Source organism: Melanaphis sacchari, unplaced genomic scaffold (genome assembly GCF_002803265.2).
Source record: "Melanaphis sacchari strain LSU unplaced genomic scaffold, SCAv2.0 Contig4_pilon_pilon, whole genome shotgun sequence".
NCBI classification, from domain to species: domain Eukaryota; kingdom Metazoa; phylum Arthropoda; class Insecta; order Hemiptera; family Aphididae; genus Melanaphis; species Melanaphis sacchari.
In genome coordinates, this window is record NW_020271335.1 from 8678683 (window position 1) to 8702163 (window position 23481).

Here is a 23481-nt window from a genome sequence, read left to right on the forward strand (position 1 = left end):
CGTAATGTATCTAAATATACATGTGCAATAAAATAACTCAGACTATCCATTAAAATATAGGTTTAAATATATTTACATTTTTGTAAATATAAATGATTTTAAAAAAATCATCATCTTAACGATTTTCAGTATACCAGACTGGTTTTAAGATAAAAAAATACCAAGAACATAATTTTGATTTTTAAGTTCATTAATTTTTAATCCATATTTTTTATGATTTTTCAAATCAACTAATATACATTGAATTTATTATAAATAAAATTACTTACATATTTTATTAAAAATGAACATTTTTTTATATAATATAGCTTCAATAAGATGTTAATCATCCACGTAAGTTTTTGGTTGGTGTGACGTTGAAAAAAAATGAAATTAATACGCCTAGACTTAATAATAGGCAATAATAACAATATAAATTACTTCTAACTTGACTACCAGTAAACCTTTTATATTTTGAATACCAAATGAATTGAAATTTTTCGAATTTATTTTTCCTCAACTCACAGCTGCCGTTAAATTTAATAAGAAACAGGGTCTTTTATTTTTTTAATTCGATTTTTTTTCATATGAGTAATTATAATTCCGTCGTTCAAAGTGGCATTAATTAATTCATAGGCCACGAGGAAACACATACCTATTGCCTATCGTGATTTGCAAATTGTAGGGTATAATGGCGACGTCGATAATTGAGGAAATACGAACGGCGAGGCAAGTCTCATAGTGTTCATAGTAAACCCCACTCACATTAAAAACCTTCCTATATTCACGCGCCCATAATTGAGAGACGTTGTACTACAACGTCTCTTTGGTATAATACCTTCCATAACATTTGAAATGACCTGTATGAATAGTCGTATCGCGCAGGACTAATCCATTTTAAAAATTCTATAAGACCATAACATATACAAAGAAAAACCGATTTTAACAAATAATAAAACATACATTATATCTATAATATAAATGAACAATATTTTAAATTAGATTTTATGCAAACACAAATTTAAAATGTATGATGTTTTGATTTTTTTATTTTAAATTTAAGTTGTTTAGGGAAAATAAATAAACAAATTAACAAAAGTTTGATATTATTGGGGTTTATAAACAAAAATAATGATATCTTTGCTTTTTTTTTAAATATTTTTTTTTCATTTTTACAGCATCAATTAGAGAAGTTATAAGCTTTATGCAAAAAAATAATATACACAGTAAATATTGGTGTAACAAGAGGATTGTGTTCAGTTAATATTATACAATAATGGTAGTATTTAAACTGAATTGTATACACTAATTGGTTCTACAAATTATAAAGCATTTCAGAAATTATTACCCTCCAGGGAACTAAAATGTTTTTTTTTTTTAAACAATAATATACGTGCTGACAAATTAAAAAAAAAAAAAATTAAAATAATAATTGTTAGACATAATTAAATTGATTAAATTGTATTTTATATAATTTACAATACAATATTATTATAATTAAATACATTTTATCGTTTTGTAAAATAATGAAATATAAAAAAAAAATGATGTTTTATAATATAATATATTCGATGTTATAAATTAAAATAAATGAGTTAAATAGATAAGTTTTCACATATGTTATACATATTTAACAAATGTTTGCCACTAATGAATAACTGTTTTGCCATTTAAAAACGGTTTGCAATAACAATTTTATAGATACTAGTGAATATATATTTATTATTAATTTCGAGTATTTTTGAAAGATTATCAGTACAATTAGTGCAAGTCCTACGTAAAAATGTTAATATATTTGTTCTGCGCTGTACTTTATTATTCCTAACACTCCTAAGCGTATAATTCTGAGAGAAATGAATGGAACTGTACTTAGTATTTATTTTAATATTATACTCTTGCATAAAGAAAATGATAAAAAAATACAAGCTAAATTATAGCTAATTGCAAGATTAAATAATAATTATACAAATATAGTAAATAGTGTGTCATCAATAGAAAATAATTAATATTTGTATTAATATGTTATTCATATTAACACGGCGACATATATAGGCAATTTAGCTACATCACCGTCGTTTGTTCTAACATTTTATCCGGAATCTAATTGGCAAGAAAATAAGAACACCTTATACAATAATACTCAAAAATCTTATTAATAGAAATTTCCAATTAAATATATTCATAGGATATTAGTTGACATAAAATCTCGAATAATGCATGTATGTTTTAATACTATTTAGATGAATTATTTCAATAATTATGTTTACAACATTTGAAATAATTGTATTTCTAAACGGATTTTAAATATAAATATTAAATATATTATTAACAATAATATATGGATATAAAGTATTCATAGTCGCTGTACTTGTATTGTTTCATACATAATTAAAGTTAAGATGAAAATAAAATAATATAATAAAATAAAATAATTTATTGTTGTATTTAAATAATATATTTATATATATATACATAACACTAAAAATTTAAAAAAAATTATATAATATAAAAAATATTGTTCATGTTATTTTTGTTACTATTTTTTAGTCTTTCTGGTCTGTTAAACAACTTAAAAATCAAATTATATGTAACTACATAATCAATTTTATTTTCTATTGCAAATATATTCATGAATGATTCGTTTAGTATTCAAAAAATGTTTCAAAATTTTGTACGATAAATAACTTTGTGAAAATGTTTACTTAAAGCCTTTTGACAATCAATTTAAATATGTGCATTAAATAAAACCTATATAGGTAATGAGAGGTAATCAAATATTTATACTTGTATAAAATTTGCGTTGCTCATTATTTGTTGAATCGAACTATAAATTATTATAATTTGTTAACATAAAATCATATTATCTTATTGATCATTTATAACACATAATAATATTGATAACTATATAATTTAAAAATGAAGTATTAGTTATAATTTTACATACATGGATATAGGAGTTTATCATTAATAAGTTTCTATAAAACGTGTAACCCGAGGGTTGAAATTATTAAGTTTTTAAATATCAAAAGAGAAGTTTTCCATCATTGCTTAGGATACCTCAAACAGTTATCAAGTCAAGTTAATAAAATTATTAGAAAAAAAAAACCGTATATCGTAATAATTAACTCATCACTTTGTTTTAAAACTAATATAAAGTTATACGTACAAATAATTTGTTGTTTATATTTAGTTATATTTATATTAATTTATTTAAAAACATCCAATAGCTTTAAATATCACAAACGAGATATTATATATCAATATAATATAAAGAATAATTAAGAGTATAATACAAATGTAAAAAAAATATATAATAATAGACTGGAGAAATTATAAATTAAGGTTAGTCATAACATAATGCGAAACATTCGAAGAAAAAATTAAAATAATAATAATTAATACAATTTATGGTTTTTTAATATATTTTATTTTTAATCATATATAAAATACAAATGTAATAAATGACAAAATGTATGCAATTGAAATTGACACAGTGGTATTGTATCAAATACAAAATAAATCATTGCCTATACTTAAATTTAACGAGCAATAAAAACTTTAAATATGTTGATATTATTATTTTAATGATTTTTTTTTTTACGTTTGTGGACTCTGTACATTGACTGAACGATGTTTTTAATGTATATTCTGTGTAAAATTCAAAATACATATTACACATTTCGAAACATAGATAGAATTGTTTATGATTCATATGCGATAATCACTAAAAAACACCAATTAATGCATATTAATTTCAATGTCATAATTTTAAAATATAAATAATTGGACTGTTATACGTAACTGTGTTTAATGTTAAACTAAATCATGTAATGTGCTCAATCCTAAAACAACGATGGTTTTATTAAAAGAATAAATTGTTAATATACCAAGCATGAACATTTTTATACACTTTTTTATAATACAATTTATCTATGTAATTATATATACGTATATATTTTTAAAAAAATCGTTTTGATATTTAAGCTAGACAAATATAACAGTAACCGGTATTATCTACTTCAGGTGATACGATAATAACATCAAACGATTTACTATAGAGAAAATGGCCCGTGCCGTTTTCATAGACATTTAGACATTTCATTTGCTCTCGTATTTTTGTTTTCCACTTCAACGATAATTTGTAAAAGGACACGTTCAGATAGAAATGCTATGTGTGTTTAGTTTAAGTCTGAAAATATATCAACGCATTCCAACATCCAGCAAGTGATACCGTCCAGATTACTTTTTTACCAATTCCATAAATACCATGAAAAAATTGTCTATATAAACACGGAAATTTAAAACATATTTTTTGATATTTTTTTTTTATTTTTTTATTTTTTTTTTATTAAATCACGTTAAGGTAAAACATTGATACTTAATATACATATTTACATTGTAAAGAAGGTCTGATTACAATTTAAAATAATGTAATAATATTAGATAAAAAGCTTATAAAAAATCAAATTATTGCTGCATGTATATTTTTACAAAAATCCGTTTTTTTCTTGTTAAATACACTTTCAAAATTGTATTTTATTAACATTTGAAAATTGTGTTAATCGACAACTAATTCTCAAAGCAGTAATTAAATTGTAAAGTTAAAATGTATTATAATTTAGCTTAAACTAGTAGAAACTTAAATGTTTTTTCTAAAATAATATGAAAAAAATAATCTCAGTGGCTTGGATTTCAAATATTATTATTTATTTTGTAATAGGTATTTATTTTCTAAAGCCTACTAGAAAATAAATCACTTAAGTATGAAATTTAGTTGTTTTTTTTTTTTGCTCTGTTGTGTAGAAAACAGAAATAGTAAACGTGTGTTGATGTACCCCCTGCGCTCTAGCGCCCCTGCTAAATTAAGTGTAATTTAATGCATTTTTCATATTATTTAAAAATGTAAATATATTTTTAACATCTCGTAATATTGCGCTTCTAGTGTTAGTAATATATTTGACTAGAAATATCAAGTCGTTAAATGTAATTAATTTCAGTTTCATAAAGAATAACTTGAAATTTCCAACTACCATTTTTATTAACAATGTTTTAGGTTGGTTTATTTTTTTCTCTTTCTTGTTAATTACATAATAATAATGGGTAAAGCATTATAACATCAAACCGTGAGGAACTTAAATATTTTTATACTATCCGAGTTGTAGAAGTATTGCTCTGCAATCAGAGCATGAATATATAGGACTATTTTTCTATTTTTATTGGTTATTCAATTTACGATAATTTGAATTTAAAAACATTCTAGATAATATTTATATGGGCCTTTAATTTTATTATTTAAAACGAACAATCACAATAAATCTCAAGTATGAAATATGTCGTATTTATTATAAAACAAAAATGAAGCATAACCAAGACACGTCTTTAATATACGAATTTTGTATTATGTAATATTCAGCTTTTCGCGATCACGCATTAATTAATTCTACGATGAGAAATAACTTATTTATACATTTCCTCGCATACACGATAATTGGCAAATGTCTTGTAAATATAATTAAAACTCCTAATACATAGTAGCAGTTGATAAACACATGCAATTTGCATAATCACTTTCGAAGATTTTTTTCGGCTGTTTAAATAACACAAGACGAAATTTTACGTAAATATATTAATCAAATAAAAACATATGCAACCGTACTGTGTATGTGTTTTGTAAAATAATTTTTTGTAATTTAGTATTTACACTAATAATTTCAATTTTTAAATTAATATTATTGGTCATGTATACAGTAATCTGTGCTTAAGCGTTTTAGTTAAAACCAAAAAAATCACTTAACAAAATTTAGAAACCTAATAAATTGAAACCCAAGTAATTAGTAGATTTTCTGACACGAAATAGGATTTCACCATGAAGTTATCTTGTTCAAATTATTGTAGCTGATAATCGTCTTACGTTATAACAACAATAATAAAAATTAATGCGTTATGTTGTGTATTTGTGTCGTGTTATTATGTTACTTATTTCTTGTTATCGATTCACATAAACTTACATTATGTGTTCTCTTTTTTTAAATTAAGAGTTAAGTATAGAACCACGTGGTGTTTTCTATTTCTCATAATCGTTATTAACGGTGTACGTTTTGATAAATTTATTTCATGTATAAGAAGTGCAAATTGTAATAAAGAAATCCACTTTCATTTATTCTTGGTCTCTGAAAAAGGTTCAAATCCATCTAATAAATTTCATAAAAAAATCTCGGAAACGGAAAATACATCATATTTTAAAATTAACAAGCTTTCAGTCTTAAGAATTTTATAAATAAAATAAAATATATTTTCTAATTTATTTTTTATATATTTTCAATTTATCAGTATTAAATGTTTTATAAATGTAATTTTTTACATATTTTTATTTAACCTATTAAAATAAATTATACCTGCATTATAACGTTAAAACATTGTTTTTATATATAATTCCAAACTAACACATGATACAAAATATAACAAAATAAAAACATATATAATTTATTATTTTATATCATTCACTATATAATCGAATAAGAACTTTTTAAGTAATTTTTTTTCATCAAATCATAAAACATCCATGAAAATTACAATATGAATATAAAAAAATTACCTATTTTCAAAATGTTTTTTTTATTAGTTTTCAACTCGTCTATGCATTATTATTTCTTACACTACTGCTTTATTACTAAGTAATAAATTAAATCTTGATCATGTTTCATTATTATTATTATTATTGTTATTATTATTTTTAAATTTAATTTCCAACTCAATAGAAATCAAAAATAAAATATATTTGTACAAACAACAGTATTTTATTTTGGTACAAAATTAGAGGTAAAGTTTACGAGAAACAATTATATGGTCGTAATGTTAGTATTAATTTAATCTCATAGTCCCCGGAGTAAAATATACTCTAACTTTATCATTATGCAACAACTCAAATTGGGCTTATCGTATTGTTAATATGAAAGAAGGGTCTCTTGGAGTTTCATTCATTCGAGCCATTGTGGATCTGCCGACCGGAACGCTGTTCTTCTTGTCACAAAAGTGCTAATTGTCATGTGCTTAATCTATTTCTAGCCGACGTCAATAGAATTTTAACTACCTTTATAGCTGATTATGTAGTATAATGATAATCCATTATTTCCACTTTATAAAAAATGTTGTAACATTAAACAACAAAGGTAATGAATGATTAAATTGCCACCACATTGGTAGATATAGATATTTAACAGCTGTGTGGTTTAGGACTATGTGTTTGAATAACGATTAAACGACTCTAAAAAAAAAACTTAAACGAAAATTTAGAATAAAGTATTTATTATTGTACTTCTAATGATTTTTTAAGTATTTTATATACATTTATTCATTAAAATAAAATTTTTAGTTTAATATTTAAAGTTATATTGTAAATCATGAATTATTACAATAATAATAATAATAATAATTATTATTATTATTACAATTATTATTATTATTATGTTATTTAATTACCTATATAAATATATAATATATTTAATTATTGAATATAATTTTAAAATTTTCCCAGAGATAAGTATTCATTTTTAATATCTAACATAAACAATATTTTAAAAACTTAATCAAAAATACTATTTTTCATAAGTAGTATTCAATTATTTACTTCAAGTACTTTTTAAGTGTTTTACTTAAGTCTATTTAAATTTAATAATAATTATAGATATCTACAATCACATGAATTTAATACAAATTATACACAATTACCTACTATTTATTTAAAATAAATTGTAACAAATAGGATATTATATCATATATAATACTAAAAGAGGAAATATATAAGCCAAAAAATTATATTTTTATGCACCATATTTCTGTGTTAAATTAACTTATATATTTATGACCTACAATATATTATGACAAATCTGATTTTATTATATTGTAAAATTCGTGCACGATTTCATAAACGTCAAATTGATATATTTTGTTTTCATGCTAAATAATGACTATAATATATCTATGTATAATAGTAATTTTACTCTGTTAACAATTATATCAATTATTGATGTATCGGTTATTATAGCATCACGAACATAAAGTTATATCAAATAACAATAATTATCATTTATGAATATAGTTTATATTAACGAATACCTTCATTTTAATAAATATATTATGCAATTATACGTAATTAATAATTTTATTTATGATAGTCAACACAACAATTTTAAACTAAAATCCTCTGTACTTATAAAATATAATAGCGCAAACACTTTAATTAATATTGAACAAAATGATTTAATGCATATTATTATTCAGGTAACCATCATGTCTTTAACCACAGATACAACGATTTTATGTTTGTCCTTCCATAGTCCCAAGAATACACAACCATCATTCTCTGCGATAAAGAGCTTGTACCGTTTAGGGACACTAAGGCCGTTCATCCTGATTAGGGTACTAGTACTACGTACTTAAGGACACACTTATTTTGTTGAGTATTAAATGGTCGCACTTAAGAGCGCATCGAGTGTTTCTAATAATCGTGTTCAGGTCCCATGAAGGAGTGTAATATTCGCCTAAGTGGACAACCTTTGGAATAATTCTACTGGCAAAGTGTCCTCAAACATTAACGGGCAAAAACAAAGGATTGCCATTGAATGTTCGGCCATGCGGCACATGATAATACATATTATATTTATAGACTTTAGTGGTACGGTGCGTGTATAGTACCGACATCCGGCTCGAGCTGATTAACAAACAACAGGAGCACGACATGTGGGGTAATACTGTCACGTGTGTTCTAAACATCCTTTGACCCCTGTCCATTTATACCCATCTAGGTTGGCCGGAATTCGATTAAAGTGCGTAACTTGGAGAGGAAGAATGGGTTAATATGCAATATTTGGCAGTGAATACAAAATATTAAAAAAACATGTACTAAATCGATAATATACATTAAAGGTTTATTAAAATCCAATATGTTCTCCTATTATAATTTATATTATATATCTGTATTTATAATCTACAATTTGTTTTTAACACTTTTAATATTCTTTTTTTATGAAAAACTTAATGAACATTATTCATTATATTTTTTAAAATTTAAAATAATATTAGAGCGCTATAAAAAAATAATATTATATTGTATATAATAAATAAAATAATGTTCATTATGATAATATTATATTATGTATTTACACTTTCTATTACATATAAATTAACAAAGGTGTGATAAATTATTGTATAATATTTTATTCTAATATATATATTTTTTTTTTATCTAATCGTCTTGATAAAATAATTATTTAAATTTAACGCTAGTGATTTAAGATAAGCGTAAGGTTAAAAGTGGGTGGGTGAAAAAACCTTCTAATGTAAGCATGGGCGTGGAGCTATAAAATTTTACTATCTAATATAATAATAGCTATACGTATTGACAACACGACCTGAAAAGTCATATTTATATTTTTAATAATTTGATAATAACTTAAACTAAAGGTACATTAACTTAAAACACAATAATTTATTGATGTATATTTTTAAATATTAGTCATACATATTTATCTTAGTAATAATATTTATTTGTAAAATACTTCTTAGTAACATACATAATAATACAGAGCATATAAAATATTTTGTGATTTATACAATCGACAGTTCCAATACACCACTCGTAATAAAGAAATATGTATTAACATTATTTCCATTAGGTTCTTTCATGGTGGAATTCAGTACCCAGTAAGAAAAAAAAATAACAAATCATTTTTCTGAAGAAACATCAAATTTACGATACATGATGAAACGTTCACATTTATATATAAATTATATAAACAACTATCCTGAAACAATAAATACTAAAAAATAATTCTCTACGCTACATTTACTATTAATGTATTCAATTTGTTCAATAAAAAGTGTAGGTACACTAGTGCAGTGTTTTTTTTTTCTTATGTAGTTTGTATACTAAATTCAATTGATTTTGTAGGGTGTGACACAAAAAGCTATTATACAATAATCATAGATTTTCATTAATTATTATCTTTAAATTTTTGTTTTATTTTTCTTGAAAATATTTTGATACATATAAAGATAGTTTAAATAGAACTAATGAAAACATGTTTTGAGTTTGTTTGTATTTTATTCAAACAGAATAGTTTTAAAAATGTACACAAGAATTTTTCTTTTTAGCAACTAAATTTATTAAAATATAATATTATCATTCTCTTGAGTTAATTTAAATAACATCAATACTATAAATCAAAGTTGTTTTTTAATAAACGTCAAAAACCATGGAAATATTTTAATTATCACGTAAATATATTATTAAATTCATGAAATTATTTTCAAATAATGATATGTTATTTTGGTTATATACTTCAAATGTTACTATTTAATATGTTTATCTATTCATTGTTTATTTAATAAATTATAAGTATCACTATTAATTCGTAAATATTTTTTAACAAACTCTAAAAATTTTCTTACCATCAATTGTAAATAGTTCAACAATTTTTACAAAATCAAACTGATTACATTTATCGTTTTGATCAAAATTATTCTAATACTCCACTATTTTGTCTAAATTTTTTAAAATGAAGTTGAAAAATTAGTAATCCCTGTATAAATATAGTTATATATATATGTATAGTTTATATTTTTATTTTAATTCAAAAATTTGTAGTTTGAACTAACTATGTTAAATCAATTAACAAAAACATATTATCCTTATCGTTATCGATTTTTTTTTTAGTATAAAATTACAATTTTTAAAATCTTAAAAATAAAATATTTATTTTAGTATTAAATTAGTATCCATGAGGCATTTAAATAAAAAACAAATGAGAAACAGTTTTATAAGATTACTATGCTCGGCAAAAATGTAATAACAAAAATTATATATATTATATATATTGAGATATATTACTTTGTTAAAATTAACATAAAACGGAATTTTCCTTTAGGTCAACAATACTATGAAATAAATAAATTACATTTTCTAACACTTAAATGTCCTTTAAGTAAAAAAAAAAAAGACGAATTGTTAATACAATCCAAATATTCGTTATTCTACTCTATTGTTTTTGTGTGTTTAAACTTTAAAGTATGATTCTTTTCAATTCCACGTTTTGTTCGAATCATATAATATTTGAAACCAATAAGAAACACAGGTAATAATCGATAATAAATTAATTTCCATTTTTTATTTTTACTTTGAAACGGTATTTTATAAATTAAAATTTTATTTTATAAAAATATGTTTTACAAAATAATATTAATAGATACAAATTATACGAAATTATGCAAAAACATATTACTAAATCGAATTATTATTCAATGTGTTCATTTGATAAAAAACATAAATCAGTAAACGTTAAAATTAAATTGTAAACATTGTTTATGTTGTAACTTGGTTTCATTTTACAAATGTTTTTCGAGTTTAATTTTAAGAAAAATAACGAAATAATAAATCACTTTATTATAAACAACAAAATACAATATCGAACGGCGTCCCACTTATGTAATTTTGTTACACACTCTTGCAAAGATGTTTGTGAACGAAATAAAGTCGTCATACGCGAGAAACAAAATAGTAAAAATGGAAATATCGTTGTGTACAATGTTCACAGCAATACACAATGAATATAATACCGAATTAATAAAATGTTTTACGAGCGATTAAAACTGAAATTTTCTTTCGCAATTTATTTAAGAAACACTTCATAAATATAATATTATTTTATTATTTTGAAGTTTCAATTCCTAAAATACTAAAATACTAAAACTTTTAAAACCTGATAATTACAATGCTCTTAAAAATTGATAAAAGATGAATTTACTTATTTTTATTATTATTAATTTATTTTTATTTAAACTTATTGTAAGCTTATTTAAAATTGTATTAAATATTTATATTATTCTCAAATTTTAATTTAATTTATGATAAACATGCGTAGTGTAAAAAGATAAATACAAGTTTAGAAATATAATATTGTAATAACTATAGTTAGTCATGAATCTGTGTTAGGATCACTAGATCAAAATTTATAATCAATCTCTTTATTTTTAATTTATGAAGCAATTAAAATCTTTATATTTCTATAAAAAGTCGTGTTTTTTATCATAATTTTTGTGTAAAACTTTCAAATAAGCATTAAAAAAAATAAACTTTAAAAATTGGAAATATCTTTTCTAAAGCTTAAAAATCTATAAGTATAAAAATTATGTTAAATACGGACTAAAAATTTTTATGTTTCATTCATAGTGTCATGAAATGAATTTATAATTCATCTAGCAATAAATATAAGATTCTTTTATAGTTTACATATGGTCTTACGAATTAATATTATTATTATTAGAAAATAAACTACGTCAGCTGTATACGGGTACGAGATAAGGTAAACGAGAAGTGAAACAAGTATGCAACACGAGAAGAACCCTGCTCCTATTGCAAGTCCTGGGCATATCTTATTTCCGCAAATACTGCATTCGAGTGAAGGATAGATATTGCACAAGAGAAATAGTGTACACCTACTGTTGCAACTGTAAGAAACGTCTCACTAATGCTCGTTTTACATAGTGATCCTACAAATCCGTTTATATGAAAACAAAACCAAATTAGCACCAACGTAGTACAACTCATTAGTTGCAAGATGTAATAAGTTTAAATATATATAATATATACATACATAAGATCAAAAAGATCTAAATTCACGAATCGTGCATAGTTGTAAACGCCAAAGTGCTTATAGATATAACTGTCGTTGTCGTCGTCGTCTGAACTAAGCTTAATTTCCATACTATATTATGTAAGTATATATATAGATAAATAATTCTACATCATATCTGTACTAAGTATAGAGAACCATGAACAATCATTGTAGTATAGTTCCCGAGTAGATGACAATGTACAATCATAGGAGAAGTTTATATTTAATTCTTACCCTCTACACCCCACCTGTTTTGACTTCTATTCTGAGCGCATGCATGTCTAGTCAGTAACAGTACTGAAAGCTCGCTAATTCTGACAGTGGGTTCTTGTTGAAATAGCCCCACGCTGAGTTTTTGAATTAGTTGTTCGATCGCTCCAATAGACCCTTCTTCGTTGTTTATGTATGCATTTCTGCCAGCCAATCAATTACCTTCAATCTCTTTCAAAAAAATAAATAAATAACTAAACAAAAATATTAGAGGTCACGGCGGCATTAATTTTATTATTATACAATGGGAAAACAATAACATCAAATTAAATTTAATTGTGTAGCGCATAATAAACTTAAACGTATAGTTATTGTACTAAACATATAATTTACAATTATTCGTAATAAAATAACAAGAAATCAATCCTACGTTCGTATTTGTTTAATAGTCATATATTATTATTATCGTTGATACACTAGATTGATCATAATGAACGGTCAAAATTTTTAATTATTTCTGTAATTTACTACACTTCAAGTTCTAGTTTTTAAAATACTAGAATTTTATTTTATTTTTTTTTTTTTAATTTGGACAATGATTTTTATAGAGTTAATGGAATTAATTTTTAACACTTAACACTCTAATTTCTATTGATCGGATACTGTCTATATTTGAATGCTATATTATTGTGTACAAGTACTCAGCTATTATCATAATTTGAATATCTCCAACTAACAACTAACGCAATGATTTATGTATAGTGATGCTAATGACGTTTAAACTATAATATTTGCAAGTAAACTAAATATATAAATTAAATTAAATTAAATTAAAACCTCGTTTCTGTTACATATATTATTATGAAAACTGCATTTTCGATTTGATGTATCTCATTATTGGAAAGGTGGCGGCATCATTATATCTACCACGTAAACATATAATATAACATTGATATTATTAGGTTAATTACATTTTTACACAGAAAACAAATTGTGTCATAATAATAATAATAATAATAATAATATGCATTTAATTATACGTGTTGTGGTATTATATTCGAGCGTATATTTCATTTGAAATATTGTCGTATTATAATATTATTATGGTGTGTTAACACGTTGCCATCGTCATCGTAATTCGTCAAAGATCCATTTAAACTCATATAAAAAAATTATTATATTATAATATGTAAGTAACATGCATTGTATGGCACGGCCATGCATTAATAGGTCACATAATAAGTTGAACTGCACAGCGTTAAAGTTGTATAACATTGCAATGCTAGCTTATAAATTGTGAACATTTCAAACCATTATACGGTATGATTTTATCTGTGGTACGAGAAACAACTATGATATTATTTTATGTCATCGGCACCATTTGTAGATCATAACAATGATATAATATTATTATAAACTAACATGTTTATATTTAGACGCTTACTGCATGAAATAAACTTGAATACTTCCAAACAAGATAAAACAAAATTATTTCCTTAATTTGTATGTAATAATTATTATCTCTAGAAAATTATTACTAATTACAATTTAAACGAATTTTTACGATGAATTATTATACAATTATACACCATGATTTTATTCTTCTAACTAAAACAGTAATTTATAGTAACCTAATTAGATATGTATTATGTGTATCATTATAATTATAAAACATTATTTAAAATATTGATTGTGATAAATTTTGTGATTTTCACAATGACGAACTAACTCACATTTTTTGTAATTGTTATACCATTAAATGCGTTTTTATATCATTATTATTATTGATTATTATTATTACAATTATTAGACTTTTTTTAGTCCTTTTATCTCTAAAAATCATTAAACAAATATTATTTGCACATATAAGAATGTTAAAAATATTTCATAAAAATAAAACATGTAAACAACTGAAATCATAATATACTCAAGCATCTTTCACGTTCAATACCAATAATAGATTTACAAAGTATTCAGAAACTTAGCTGTTTACTTAAAAATAATTCAAGTTCTTTAGATATGTTTTAAGTTATAAATAAAAACTTTAAAGTGTATTAAAACTGCACATTTCATTTACATACTTCCAATATATTTTTAGGAACATAATATCTATTTTAACTTTAAAGTGCAACATATTGTACATAGTAATAATAAAATGTAACACACCTTAATTATAGTTATAAATATACACATTTTTACATCAAGCTATATGGACCTTTGTTCAAAGTTATGTCTGTTATAAAACCAATTTTATTATTTTCAAGTAAATATAATATATAGGTATGCCATATACAAATGTATTGTCCGTATGGCCATTGGCTATATGTTACACCTTGGAAACAGCGTAAGTGATTTTCAACCCAAAACTTTTCAAAACTAATTCGGTATTATCACAAATATTGAATGTAATAATTATCAAATCATATTAAATATATATATTTTTTTTTTACAATCATAATATTTACACTTAAAACAAATAACGTTTAAGACATTAAGGTAAATTATGATAATATCATGATCAAATAAATAACATAATACATTTTATTGTTATATTTTCGTAGTAAAAAATAAAAATAAAAATAATAATAAATAAAGAATAACTATCAATATTATTGTACTTTACCAATCATATTATGTAATACTTAAATATAATAAAAAAATTCCTTAGCAACCTGGAAAAATACAATGAATAAAAAAACTAATATCAAACCGTTTTTATAACTTATATTAACTTACGTTTAATTTAACCTAGATTCAATATTTTTATGGTTCAAAATTAGTAGTGACATAATATTATAACGAGGCAATAATTCAAATTATTAGTTAGAATTTGAAATGTGTTAATATTTTTTTGTTAACTGTTTATTTAATACATTTATTAATAAAATATTTGTTGCCATATCTTAAAATGTATAACATTTATAAATCTACTTAATGATTGTAGTATAGTGATTACAAATACTTGATTCAAACAGTTGATTTATCAAGACCATTTAAAAAGAAAAATTTGAATAAAAACTGTTTATAGGTTATTACTATTTTAAAACATACAATCTATATAGTTTTGAAAAATATTTATGGGTTTTTTCAATCAAATGGTTTCCAAATTTAAAAATAACTATTACTTACTTAAACGATATTACCTATCTCCGTGTGCAATTCAGGCTTTAAATCACATATCGTAACATTTTACGAACTTATTATTTATGAGCTATTGATTTCGCTCAACCAATAAACTATCTATAATTGGTTTTATAATATGTAAGAAAGCTGATATTCATTATCGTGATGAAATAATAGGGTTGTTCATTCTAGTAAAAATGTTTTACAATGAAATTAAAAACAAATGCAACACCGTCTCGGTAATAACTTACTGACCTAATTTCGATATTTTTGATTAATTTGGGTTGACCAACGGATACAATGATACACGATTTTCTTGCTATACATCAACGGTGTTTCGTTGATAAATCGATTGCTCAGACTATTCAATAGGCAAATTAAACGACCAATTAAAATCAACCGTTAGTCCAACTGTACTGTTTCATTAAATTATGATACTTTTATGTTTTGTTCAAAGACAATATAAACTTAATAAAATATTAAACCAAAAATTTATCATAATGGAGAAAGAAAACCAATGGCTTTACCCTTGTTATAAATATATAATAATAATAAACGTTTTGTGAGCTACGTGACTTCGATCTAAACGATGTGATATTGAAAATATGTGCGTACTAACCGTTGTGCTCTACTAACCGGTCTCCAAAAATTTCAGATTTCACATAATTTTATTCCATGGGAAATGTTCGGACCTTATATGCTCACTATCTATAATATTGTCGATAAAATGTAAATACACCACTGTTATTTTGTTTTTGTATTTCTCATGCTAATCCGTCAATCTTATCACATTATATGAATGCAATGACGTTAGTATGTCTATCAATTTAACCACGCTTAATACGATATTTTATTGGTATAATTTGTTAAATAGGTACTATTATACCACTGCAGACTTAAAAATTAACATACTAAATCAATTAAAATGTAAAAACAACAACATCGTTAAATAAATCTATATAGTCAATTTTATCGGAGTTATTCAATATTATAAGCTCTCAATTATAAAGTTATGAATGATTATTACACTAGAAAACCAAACAAAATACTTACGAGTATAATATATTATGTATGAATAAATAAACGGATATTTTTCCGTTACTCTTTTTTATTTATTTCTCCACGTAATGGCGGATTTGTGATATAGTCACACGAATATGTCAAGTCAGTCAGTTGTAGAAATGGACTAGTGGAACAAGGGTAGATGCAATATAGGAGAGTTAATTGCATCTCAAGTTATTCATGTCAGCTAACCAAAACTCGTCTGCTGCACCCAACAGATGTATCTGACTAGGTTTTTGGAAAAATAATCTATCTGAAAACAAGAACGATCGAGTTGCTCGCCAACTAAATAATTATGTTTATATTTACACTCTTTCATACAACCCTTACAACAAATAAGTGATGTAATTCTAAAAAAAAATCAATTGATATATTATACATATATATATATAATGAGATTTTTAAGTGTTTCCTTTTATTTTAAATTATCATTTTCTTTATCATATAATATACACTATGTAGCTTGTACTTTTAGATATATTGGTTTGATCTGTCAATCCATATTATTTAAATGTATTTAAATCATTGTTTGATAAAATATATTTAAAATATTATTTTATTATGGACTTTTGATATTTACAGAGACACAATATACAGTTTAATAAATATTAAATAAGTATTTTAATATTTTAATAAATAAAACATCAAAAACGTAATAAAGTTAAAAGTGAAATTTTACTGAATCGTTTAAAGCTAAATTAATTTATATACATTTTAAATATTTTTAATAAAACATATAAAATATATTGAATAATTATAAGATATAACATAATTATACGAATATTTATTATTATTAAAAATAATTTAAGTTCAGAATAGATATACCACTCAACAAATAAGTTTTCTTAAATTCAAATTCATATAAATAAATTTAATTTAATTGTCGGGAAATATTTCAATACATCAATATCTTAGAAAAAGAAACAAAAATATTTATTGTAAGCTATATAACGATTGCATAGAATATAATTATACTACATTAGCAATGTATAATTATTTATTACGATACAACAGATTCATTCATAATATATTATTATGATAAAATTTTAAATTAAAATATTAGCAAAATATTTAACAAAAAATACTCGTAAATATATTTATTTATTTTAAGTAGGTATCAAAAAAGTTGCATTGTCTTTAAACAATAATTATTTTTATAAAAAAGAAATGTTCATTAAATAATATGTATTTTTGAATTTCAGTGACCCTTTATAATTAAATATATTTTTAATCATGACTTATCATGTTAACCCTTTATAATACACAGATATTATAATAATTTAATATTTAAATACACACACATACATATATATTATGTATACATTATATATACATGAAATTATTAAAATTGTTTATGATATTTTTTAATATTCGTAATATGTTTTTACCTGACATTTTCAGATTCCAAAGCATGATACCATATTTATTATTTATTATATGTATATTTTCTGTAAATTCCTTCACCTTTACAATAAAAAAATATCAGAAAATTATTTTAGCAAACTATGCAAATCAAAGTATCAAAGTACAAATATTCGATTATTTTTTATGTAAAATAATAATAATAACTGTATAAATCTAAAGTACTTCTGGAAAAACCAAAAATCCCATGAGATCTATTTTCTAGAAACACAAGTATGAAAAAAATAATGGTTTATTCATGAAAACGTGATAGATAGAAATCACAAAAAAAAATTCATCCAATATTTGTATCGAGGCTAACATAATATTATAATTTAAAAATAATTTGTTATTTAGTTAAATACACTTAATACCACTGTTTTAATTTAATTTATACTTTTGTAGTAAAATAACTAAAATATTAAAAGGTAAACGTATATAATTTATAAAATATGCATTTCACATTTTACATTATACATTTTTAATAGAATAAATTGTAATGTTACGTCTTAAATGTTAAATATTTTTATAGGTACATTTACCACCTGTAAAGTTATTTCAACCTTTTTTTTTTTTTTTACTTCGTTGATTTTTAAATTTATTTGAAGTTATTCAAAGTTATTTCATACCTTCGAGTAATTTAACTTCCTATTTATGCCTTGAAATATGATTTAAATAATTAACAATTACTAGAAAGAATTTAACACATAGTTTCAAAAAGTAATGATATAAATAAAATGGCTAATGATATTCCATCATAAAATGATAAAATGTAGAAATGTAGATAGTAGTTTTTTAAAAATTTAATTTTATAATTAAGAATTCAGTTTTTTAAATATATTTATTATTATTAGTATTTTTTTTATTTATTTATTTATTTTTTTTTAATATTATCATTTAATATATGTATACTCTTAAATTAAAATCCAAAATATAACTGATTTGTTTTATTACTATTACACTTAATATTTTTTCAGTAATTCCACTTTTATACATTTGCATAAACACTATAACCTATAATACTTTATTATGATTTAAGTTAAATTACCACTACCCAGTCTATATTAAATATTCATGTATTATTATCAATTCAGTTTGTATTATAATAAGTAGCATGATTGATGATGAGCTCGATGTTGAAATATCGTATTTACTTATGCGTATTAAATCCATCATATATTTTTGTTACATAATTTAAATGTATTATTATCTCGTAAATTGTAAGTATCGTGTACGTTTTCACCCTATAATAGCCATTAAATATAATTTAATTTACCGATAAAAGCAAATATGTAATGAATTATCATGAATATAATATTAAAATACTATGAAAAAAGATAAAATTATTCTTAAAATAAACAATTTTATGCTCAATGTTTTATACAAAATTTAATTATTAATAAATTACTAAAATGTACTCTGAAACCTAAAATTTACGATATAATAAGAAACATTTTTGATTTTATTTATAAAATATATTTATCTTTATCAGATAAAATTATATTTGTATTTCCTCGATCTATTTTATTAGATTACAATGAATGAAAAATTATAACAAAATTTTCTTTGGCTTACAATATTTAAAAATTATGTTTTCATTTCTTCAAAATAATATTTAAAATATGCTGCAAAATGTTATAATATTATTATACACACTAGAAACGTGTTATACATAAATTTATGCACGAATACATAGTTTTACATCACATGAGGTTTTCGCTATCTACCTATAGTTACATAATATACATAATATCATGATAATAAATGATTTAAATTAGTTTTCACCAATTTTTTTTTTTTAATTTGTTTATTAAATCAATAAAAAAGTATATGTTAATTTCATTATTACTATTACCGTATTGCATTTATTCAAAGTAAAACTACTATTCAACATAAAACTATGGAAATAAACATGATTTTTTTATTTTAAAGAATACATATTAATATTTGTGTAAGTTATTTAATTTGATTGTAAAAAATCAGTTTTTAATCTCCGTTAACCATTTGGATGATTTAAAAATTCCAAAAATAACTTTATATCATCCCATCTTTAGGACAAATTATGTTTTTAATACTTTATATCATATAATTGTGCACTTCCGTGTAAATAATTTAATATTGTCTGGAGCAAATTTATTCCGGTAGTCACTTTTTATGTAGTTTAACCGTATGTTTCATTTATTTAATCTAGTATAATATCGGTATATTAAACTAGATTAAATATCTTATTTATGAATAAATTTTCAATTATTTATCATAACGTACAATATGAATATATAGTAACTTAGGTAGATATATAATATAGTTATTATAGGTAATTATATTTTATATATGAGATTGTATGTTTAAACTCTCCTATTAATGCAATAAAATCATTATCTCTTAGTAATTGAATTGCTTTTTGTTTGTTTAGTTTCAGAATTTGCTGAATGTCAAATATAATATTCTTTTAATTGGAAGATTCTGCCAATGCATTAAAGTAATAGTATCAGGTTAGTCAATTATTATTATTATTATGTATCCAATTTTAGAACTTAGTAGTATATTATTTTATCATTAAAACGAGTAAATTAACAACCCAGTTATTCATTGTTGTATTTAAACTCTGCGTGGGAAAATAAAAATATTGTTTTTTTAAGCTAATTATTATTTAGTGATAACGTGTGATGAGTAAAAAATAAAACTATATTTTTAATAACTAGTTTCCAAAACTTTAATAGTTTTTATAACAATATTAACCCATATGTACGTGCGTAATACACGTTGTATACACGTGACTATATGGAAGGCAATTAGATAGCTTCCAAACAACATATATACAACTCATCGTTCATTTGTTGTAGAAGGTGCAGGTGGTAGAATGTCTAAATCATGGTTAGAAACTTGAAATGTCTAAAACACTTTAGGATTGAATCAATTTTAGGTGAAAGTTGTTTGTTTCAATATTAATGAATGCTGTTGAAACGTGTCAAATATACGTGTACACTGTACATGTTAGGTTAATGAAAATGAAAATTCTAAGAATCACGCATAATATTTATTTATTTTTTTTTTTATTATTATTGAAGTAATCTAAATTTTATACATGTTTTTGTACAATAAATAGGTTTGATAAATGACAGAGAAAAGTAGTTAATATGAATCATAAGATTAGGGATGATACTCAGTAGGAACACCCTATAAAGTGAAAATAATTTTTTTTTTTATTTTAATTTGAAGGTGTTACCTGTTATAGCAACATCCAGCACTTATACAATACTTGTACATTATAACTTCATAATTAGTTAACATTGAGTTATTTTAAATACAATATATAAATATTTAGGTACTTATAAATCATTCTATAAGTTTAAGATAGCAATTATCTGATAAATATCGATCAAGTAAAATTTAGTAATTGGGTCTGCTTAAATTTCACATAATAAACTATAGTATAGTATTATTTAATTTCTGAAATTATGTAAAGAAAATTTTCGACATTTTTATAACATTAAAAACATTAAATTACTCAAACACAAGTATAATATGGTAAATACAATACTGATTTTATCAATAAAATAAAGTTTAATCTATATTTTATAAATCATTATCGTTATTTTTTTATTATTATTGTTATTGTTATTAAATACAATTGTTTTACTTATTTAAAATATAGCATCGTACTGATTGTAATCTATCAGCTATTAAAAATATATTTTTTTAAATAAATACATAATAATATTTTACTCTTATTTAAGAACATTGACATTATTGTTGTTCAATTTGTATGGCAGCAAATTATTTGTTTACCACAGGACATCCTGAATTTAATGAGCTTTGTAGTTTCTTGGAAAGTTATTTAAAGTTTGATTCTTGTTTCAAAATTCATATAATATATTATTATATACAATACAATTTTGAATAATAAAAATCTAGTTTACGTGAATTGTATAAAATAATATAAATTTAACGCGTAGAATAAGTATAAGTTTTATTCTAATATTTACATTTTTATACATAATAACCATCAAATTTTAATTCATTCATTACATTAAACAAAACTATAAGTATAAACAACTTATTATAATTACGTTTGTTATGAATTGTATAAAATACAATTATTTATTTTTATTATTCAATAATTTGTTTCATTTATTTATCTCAAATTCTAAATAAGCCAGAACACTTAAGTTTTACTATACAATAAATTAAATAAGTGTTGAAACTTACAATTATGTTGAAAAATATAACCATTTTTTTTTTTTTTTAATCATCTCAATAATATGCTTTGTTTGTTATTAATTTCTTGATGTTCATAAATTAACAAATTACGTATTATACGTAATAGCATATATAGATATAACCTAAATTCGTTTAGAAACATAAAAACTGTTTTAAGATTGAAATTATTCAAACGCTTTTGTTAAAAAAAAAAACATAGGGTTTGACAAACTCTTAACAGAAAAGTGGTTTTGAGGTTTTTAAATGAAATTTTAGTCAAACGTAGTGTTGAATTTATAATAACGATCGGTATTCGAATAGACCGAACAACACCAACGAATATTTTGCTAAAACACATAATTCTTTTCTTATTTGCTTTGAAACCAATCCAACTTTGTAAATAATATAAACATAATATCGTTGCAGTATAATATGAATATTAGAACAAAAAAAAAAATAAATAAATAAATAAATGAGAAAAAACTATAGAGAGTATGACGATAAAATGAAGAAATGCAACAGCGGTGCTGTGACAGGTGGAAGCGGGAAAGGAAAAACTGGCTTTTCGTAGCGTAAAGTAATTTTGAAAATGGATACACCGGACTGGCAACACGGCGCCGCTCGTTAACCGCAAATTTTACATACGAACATCCACATAGTACTACCGAGTCATCAATTTCTTCGCGGCTATTTATTACGATACAGTTTTTAACCACCGCCCCGAAGTTACCACGCTGCAGTTTCACTGTCTCCCCCCGCAAAACTATGTTATGATAGCGGCGATTTCACAATAAGGAGGACAAGTTACACTGAGTAATATATGCCGCAAAACTTT

General features: G+C 22.9%; 1 long non-coding RNA gene across 1 annotated transcript in view; it reads left to right on the top strand.

Annotated features, from left to right (window-relative positions):
- The window catches only part of LOC112598689, a 177103-nt gene that overhangs the window by 62907 nt on the left and 90715 nt on the right, over positions 1 to 23481 (top strand). Inside the window, exon 2 of the long non-coding RNA XR_003114904.1 lies at positions 20860 to 20938. This is a non-coding gene — a long non-coding RNA (uncharacterized LOC112598689). The remainder of the gene's footprint in view (positions 1 to 20859; positions 20939 to 23481) is intronic.